Source organism: Danio rerio, chromosome 16, assembly GCF_052040795.2.
Source record: "Danio rerio strain M-AB ecotype USA chromosome 16, GRCz13ab, whole genome shotgun sequence".
Lineage (NCBI taxonomy): Eukaryota > Metazoa > Chordata > Actinopteri > Cypriniformes > Danionidae > Danio > Danio rerio.
This window is the reverse complement of record NC_141036.1, coordinates 54,876,667-54,885,000: the sequence shown is the minus strand read 5'-3', so window position 1 is coordinate 54,885,000 and position 8,334 is coordinate 54,876,667. Positions and strand designations below refer to the sequence as shown.

The 8,334-nt window shown below is 34.2% G+C and overlaps 2 protein-coding genes across 10 annotated transcripts in view; one reads left to right on the top strand and one right to left on the bottom strand.

Annotated features, from left to right (window-relative positions):
• Positions 1–8,334, top strand: part of rftn1b (raftlin, lipid raft linker 1b) — a 400,288-nt gene that overhangs the window by 123,033 nt on the left and 268,921 nt on the right. The window lies entirely within an intron of this gene.
• The window catches only part of plcl2 (phospholipase C like 2), a 130,165-nt gene that overhangs the window by 102,353 nt on the left and 19,478 nt on the right, over positions 1–8,334 (bottom strand). The gene's annotated exons all lie outside the window — the stretch shown is intronic.

Below are 8,334 nucleotides of genomic sequence, written 5' to 3'. Positions count from 1 at the left end.
TGTTTTCATTTCAAATAAGAGATTTACACTAATTTCCTCTTAACCTTGTGCTTCACCTATGCAGCTCCATGTTGTTAGAGTTTCTAAATTTGATCTCAGTCTCAGGCTTAATGTAGCCCACGCCCCCGAGAGACTGAAGCGAACATGTCCGTTAATGATGAAACCACATCCTCTCACAGCAGTGAAGAAAACACGCTCATAGAAAACCACCAGTTAGGACATCGACAATATTCACAAGCAAATTACTCACAAGAACTGACTCTACCTGCAATACAGTCGTGCATTTTATTACCTTCTTGCATTTAAAGGGATTGTTTGCTAATATAAATGTCATCAATGTGTTCTGTCATCATTTACTCACTCTTTACTTAATGTTTCTGACCTGTTTGAGCATTTTTTTTAATGGTTAAACACAAAAGAAGATATTTTGAAGAATCTTAGAAACTTGTAATTGACTAGGATGTCAAAACAGAAGCTATTAATGTCAATGGTTTCTAACATTTTTCTAAATATCTTCTTTTGTGTTTAACAGAACAAAAAAGCTCAAAATTGTTTGAAACAGGTCAAGGGTGATTCATTTTTTTTAAAGGGATAGTTTACTTAAAAAATAGAATAATTTTTGACATGTAGTTGACTTTATTTCTTCAGTAGAGCATTAAGGAAGACTTTTATAGCTGAAACTTTGATTCTGGTTCAAAAAAACTATAGCTGCTGCCATTTTGAGTCTAAAACATATGCAGGCAAAACTAAATTGTGTGTATATATAAAATGATTGTATTTACATAATGTCTACACACACACACAAAGCGGCCACTTTATTAGGTACACCTTACTAGTGACCCTCTTTTGCCTTCAGAACTGCCTCAATTCCTTGTGGCACAGATTCAACAAGGTACTGGAAATATTCCTCAGAGATTTTGCTCCATATTGACATGATAGCATCACGCAATTGCTGCAGATTTGTTGGCTGCACATCCATGATGTGAATCTCCCGTTCCACCACATCACAAGGGTGCTCTATTGGATTGAGATCTGGTGACTGTGGAGGCCATTTGAGTACAGTGAACTCATTGTCATGTTCAAGAAACCTGTCTGAGATCATTTGTGCTTTATGACAGGGTGCGTTATGCTGCTTGAAGCACCCATCAGAAGATACGCCGTGGTCTTAAAAAGATGAACATGGTCAGAAACAATACTCAGGTAGGCTGTGGCGTTGACACAATGCTCAGTTAGGACTAATGGGCCCAACGTGTGCCAGGAAAATTTTCGGTTTGAACTGCAGCAGATCGATTTGACCATGTGTCCACTGAGTTGCTGCCATGTGATTGGCTGATTAGGAATTTGCAGCTTGATGGACAGGTGTACCTAATAAAGTGGCCGGTGAGTGTATATGTTCCGTGCCTATTTATAATTTATACATGTACACATTTGAAAATATTTAATATATTTATATCTAATGCAAATTTTGAGTGAGGGCAGAAAATATACAGTCAGGGCAGAAAATAATCATACTACGGTGATTGTGTATATACAATTGACATCAGAATTATTAGCCCCCTGTTTATTTTTTCCCAAGTTTCTGTTTAAAACAGAGCAGATTTTTGTTCAACAAATTTCTAAACATAATAGTTTTAATAACTCATCTCTAATAGCTGATTTATTTTATCTTTGCCCTGATGACAGTAACTAATATTTGACTAGATATTTTTCAAGACACTTCTGCACAGCTTAAAGTGACATTTAAAGACTTAACAAGGTCATTTAGGTTAACTAGGCAGGTTAGGGTAATTATGCAAGCTATTGTATGGTTTGTAGACTATCTGAAAAAAGTATACAGCTTAAAAGGGGCTAATAATTTTGACTGTAAAAGGGTGTTTAAAAATGTAAAAACTGCTTTTCATTCTAGCCGAAATAAAACAAATAAGGCTTTCTCTAGAAGAAAAAATATTATCAGACATACTGTGAAAATTTCTTTGCTCTGTTCAACATAATTTGGGAAATATTTCAAAAAGAAAACAAAATTCAAAATTCAAAGGGAGGCTAATAATTCTGACTATAAATGTATATATATTGAAGTCAAAAGGTTACATTTTAGATTACTAACTCGACAGTAAAAAAGTGCCATTTTTAATTATTGTTAAACCTGATTAAGCATGCAAACAGCACGTGAGACGTTCGCATGTGTGCTTTGAATCGGTTTTGCATTTAGTTTGTCTACTAAATGTCAACGTTTCCCCAGACACTTTGTTTTACAATCAAAAAATAAACCGATTAAACAACAACACTACTGAAGACAGCAGTAACCATATTCATGATGACTGCACAAGTACATGTGTGAAGAAATAATGCTCAGCTAAGGAACTTCATTATCACGAGCCATTATTCATAATCATAAATTGCGAAAAAGCTCAAACACTACAAGTTGGAGCATGATTAGCTAAGATCAGTTCATCATGTCAAAATGTAATATTTGGACTGAATTGTATTATCAAATATCAGTACAAGCAGCGAGTCAGGAGAGAGGCAAATGTGGTCATATTTCTGAAATTTGAATCTGGTTTATAGCATATGAACAATACATTTGACTATTAGCATTGTAACATTTATTGTTGTTTAATCTTAAATTGTTATCGTCTTTTCAGTAGTTTAGGTTTTCTTGATGTACATTTGTTGTGTTTTGTATTTACTGCAAGTTTTATATTTACTTACTATACTTTAAACCTAATATTTAGTTCAATTTACTGAATTACAGATGTTCTTTAATGATGTTCACCATCATTTTGAGGAAGTGTTTTTTCTTAACAGGGCTCAACAATAAGGACTGCCCGGTGGCCCAGGGCCAGCGTGACAGACACTTGGGACAGTAGACCGGATCATTACTGGCCCGATTGGGACAGTGCTGCCCTGTCACTAACATTTAATTTGTCTGTGACTATTTATCAATTGCGTGCATTTTAAGCTTGTGCTTTTAAGTCTTTAAACACTACCTTCTCTGTGATGTCGTAAACACCAGATTTTTAGATCTATTTTTTTTCGTAACCTGGTAACAACCAGTACAGCGAATAAATGGCAACATGGCGGCAACATCAAATTCTAAGGCTAAAAGAAAATGTCTGTTTCCAACGTCTTGAAAGCAGAAATTTACGTGTGAACAACGCAAAAAAACAACACAGTTGCACAGTTTGCCGTCAGTTTGACAAGTCAGCCACCCTTTGTTAAATAATTTCAAACCGCAATAAAATACCTCCACATTTTCCATACTGCTCTTTTTGTTTGCATAACACTTTTATTCACAATTTTTTTTTAAGTATTAAAATTCTAGATTCACAGACTTTATTTTTGACACATTATTTAAAATATGTGGCTAAAAAATAGCTATTAACTTCCCTTACTTTTTTTTGGTGGGGCCAGTGAAAATTTTAGGCAGGGCAAGTAAAAATTTGAACCACTGGCCCGATCAGACCAGTAGAAAAAATCCTTAGTGTTGAACCCTGCTTAAGTATCAGTTCAGGCCTTGTTTTTTCACTAGTACTATTTTTAAAGTAGATTTGCCATTGTATCATAGAAAACAAAAACAAATGAAACCTAATATATTTTGGATGTCCTGAGAGTAACCACATTGTGCACATTTACGGTTGAAAGCAGAAGTTTACATACACTGTATAAAAAGGCACATAACCATTTAAAAAAAAAGTCAGACGTTAATGTGACTAAACTTTTTCTCTTTTAGGTAAGTTAGGATTATCAAATCTGTTTCTGTTCTGCTTGATAGCAGAATAATGAGAGATATTTTTTGAGAAAATGTTATAACTTTTCTTGAAAGTCAAGTTTACATACAATAAGAATATTATAACTCCTAATTAAAAAGCTCAGATGATGGTGTCAAGGTTTTGGAAGTTTCTGATTGGCTAATTGACAACATTTGAGTTAATTGGAGGCACAACTGTAGATAGTATTTAAGGAAAACCTCAAACACACTGCTTCACTGTGTGACAACATGGGAAAATCAACAAGCCAGAATCAACAACAAAGCCAGATTACAATTTGCTAAATTACACTGGGAATAATGCTTGGAGACATGTCCTGTGCTCTGATGGAACTAAGATTAAGCTGTTTGGCCATAATGACCAGTGTTACATTTGGAGGACAAAGGGGAAAGCTTTACAAGCCTGAGAACACCATCCCAACCATGCAGTATGGGGGTGGCAGCATCATGTTGTGAGGCTGTTTTGCTGCAGGAGGGACTGGTCCACTTCACAGCATCATGAAGAAAGAACATTATGTAGAAATTCTGAAGCAACATCTCAAGACATCTGCCAGAAAATTAATACTTGGCCACAAATGGGTCTTCCAAACAGACCATGACCGTAAGCATACTGCCAAATTAGTTAAAATGTGGTTTAAGGACAACCGAGTGAATGTTTTGGAGTGGCCATCACAAGGCCCTGATATCAATCCTATAGACAATTTGTGGGCAGAGTTGAAAAAGCCTTGAGAGAGTCTTGAAAAAGCAAGACAGCCGACAAATCTGACTCAGTTACACCAATTCTATCAGGAGGAATGGGCCAAAAATCTTTCAACTATTGTGAGAAGCTAGTGGAAGGATACTTAAAACATTTGACCAAAGTTATACAGTTTAAAAGCAAAGCTAAAGAATACCAAGTAAATGTGTGTAAACTCTTGACTGTCTAGAAATTAATAAAAGATTCTCAAAAAAAACATCCTCTCATTAATTTAGCAAATGTAAATCATTTAGGTCAGGGGTGTCCACTCTCGGTCCTGGAGGGCCGGTGTCCTGGAGAGTTTAGCTCCAACCCTAATCAGACACACCTGAACAAGCTATATTCAAGCTCTTACTAGATATACAGTACTAGAAATTTTCAGGCAGGTGTGTTGAAGCAAGTTAGAGCTAAGATCAGCAGGACACCGGCCCTCCAGGACTGACTTTGGACACACCTGATTGGGGTAATCCTAACGGACCTAAAATAGTACACATTTAGTATGATTTACCAGCAGACATTTTTTTTTTAATGGTTATGTTCCTTTTTTTTAGAGTGTATGTAAACTGTAAGTGGTTATTCTTTGTGAAAAGTCAGTCTGCTTGAAAAAAAAACTCTGTTTATAATTTTGTGTCCAATTGGACTTATCTTGTACTTGAAAATACATCTTTAGTAAAACTGCAATTGGTATAAACAGAGAGAAAATTAGCATAATAACAGTCCGACGTTCACATAAGCTGCCATCGCCATCAAATTAACTTGATGGATCTTGTTGGATATATGGCTTAGCAGTTAATGCATGTGCTGCAGGGGAAAATAGCTGGAGATTTCTTAAATCTCGGCTTAATGAATGGGCAGCGTTTCAGCTGGAGTCCATTCAAATGTCAGTCAGTTTATAGTATAGAAATGAAGCTGTGAGAAATCCAATGTAAAAACATACATCGCTGATTCACAGGTGAGCTGAAGACAGTCGTACTCGCAGGACCAAATGGAAATATTTAAAAAAGTGTTTTCAATCATACAGAAATACAGAGAGGTCATATATATATATATATATATATATATATATATATATATATATATATATATATATATATATATATATATATATAATTTTTCTGCCTTACACTGTAAATACAAGTTTCCAGCAACAAGCAATTTGGCTATCTGCACCAAACGCGACAGAAATAATATATATTAAATATATCAGCCACCGCAATCCCAATAAAATTTTCATTTTCAAAAAATTTCATTTTCACTGTTTGCTATTTTATTTTCAAGATCTGCTTTCGATAAATGTGATGTAAAATGATGTTCAAACTCACAATGGTAGAATTGAACACCGAATAAAGCACATAATCGGTACCTGAGGCAATCATTGTCATTGACGATTTTTGCCATTTGTCATTTGATTTGATGTTTTGCCATGACGTTACAGTAATAAAAAATAAATAAAATAGGCTCTAAAATAGAGATTTTGCACCTCACCATCCCATATGGATGGGACAAAAATGTGTTTTAACATGAGAAAGAAACCTTTATTGCGTTTTGTAGCGCTGCGTATGTAGTAAAAAGCCCTAAACACGGTGTGAAGCCATATTTGTAAAGCACTAGTTTTACTGGGAGATGTTAAATTGTGATTTCAATCCTGCCATATCTGTTGTTTTTCTGCCACAATTCTGTGAAAATTCCAAAATAATCTTGTTTTTCCTTTTGACATAAGATTATTTATATCTCATTAGCAGATTATATTGCTTGCTTTAAGAAAAAGCTCTAAAACAAAGACAATATATCAGGTATTTGAGCTAAAAACAAGACAAAAAAATCTAAATTAAATCTAATATAAAGTAAATAAGGCATTTTCTGCACTGTAATGAACATGGAAATGTTTGTCTCATCTAAATCCATTCATGAAATGGCAGATGTTGCTTGATACAAAATTTTTGTCAGAATAGGTCTTTAGTTTTCCCCCCTAGTCTATATTTATAGACTTTTTAGTCTGAAAATAAAATAAAAAACATATATAGAAATAAAAAATACAAATAATAAATTAAAATAAATAAATAAATAAATCAAATAAAAATAAATAAATCAAATAAAAAATCTAAAAAATAGAATAAAAATAATTTTAAAATTACTAATGAAATTTAAAATAAAATTAAAATAAATAATTACATTAAAAATGAAAATAATTAAAAATATTATAAAATAACAATAAAAAAATAAAATAAAGAATAAAAAATACAATAAAATAAACAATTAAATTAAAATAAATAACTAAGTAAAATAAAACATAATAAAATTAAATAAAAAATAAAACTAAATAAAAAAAATTTAAATAAAGGTAATTCCATTAGGAGGGTTAGAAAGGATTAATAATTTTTGTTTTTTGAACTTTCATTCAATAGATTTATACTTAATAAAATGTCTACTTAATAAATAGTTAATATCTTAATAACAGTCAGGTAATAGGCCAGTAGTTAATAGTGTGAATTGTTACTTAAACTAGTGTTACCCTATTCTACTGTATTTTTATTTAATAAATACGGTAAAAATGAGAAATTAAAAACTGCATGCATATATGTTTTAGTGGTGCTTGTGTGGGCGTCTCGAGTGCGAATCAGGCTTGTGTCATTCATTTCCTGCTCCCTTCTTTTCTCTTTGTCATTTTCTGTCTGCTCTCTAACTATCCCTATCATTAAAACAGCAAAAAAGACCAGCACATGACAGATCTTGTGAGTGCGAGCATAACTGTAGAAAACACAACAATGAATCATCGGGTGGCATTGATGACACATAAATTAATCAGTAGCTTTGCTTAACCCTTCTTTCAGGGATGCTTTGAATACTAACAATCATGTCTTGTGGGTGAGACAACTCAACATGATGAGAGAGAATCTTTTAGCTTATTCATTTTTTTTTGGAGACTTTTTTCTGCAAGATTTTGCTGTCTGTATATTAGTGTTGTCACGCTACTGGAATTCAATACCATTAAATTAGAAAAATGTCCATTTCCTGCTAACATTTGAGTGCTGTTCTTAAACAGCGCTGATTTTCCATTGGGTCCACGTGCTCAGCGGATATGACTGTGATTGGCTGTGAAGGTCATCAGTTCACCGAACTCACCGCTGTTTACTGAAGGTAACTACAGATACCAGGACTCTGGAGCATTTCTAAGCTGTGAAGATCAGTCGATTCATCAGTGGACCGCTCGTATGTCAGGTTATAAACAGACCAGCTGATCTTCACAGCTCTAAAATGCTCCGGTGTCCCTGGAACATTTAAAGGGCACCTATGGTAAAAAATCTACTTTTCAAGCTGTTTGGACAGATCTGTGTGTTGGTATAGTGTATAGACCGTCATACTGGGGTGATATGAACACACCCAGTCCTTTTTTTTCAATTTAACAACAAAAAAAGGGTCGGCCAATTGGAGCTGTTTTCAAATCGATCGCACCATTACGTAGGTGTGCGATTCCCCCCGCCCACCAAATTGATTGACAGCTGCGCGCATTAACATGTTCCGGTAGTCGCGTGTATATGTCAACAAGACCAGGCAGACATACGCAAAGCAACCGGGAATAAAAGCTCTGTTCTGTTCGCTGGGATCAGCAATCATCAACATCAAATGTGATTAAGAGTAAGTTTCACATGTTTAAAGTGTTTTAAAACAGAGTATGTGTGTAATTAATTACAGCGTTTTACTTCAGCTTTACTTTATCAGCACAGCCGCGTGTCAGAACAATTATAAAAGAAGACGCTTCAATCCCGGTTTGTGGAAGTTAAATCAGGTTTATTTTGTACATTAGCATAACAGATATCCACACAGTACTTGA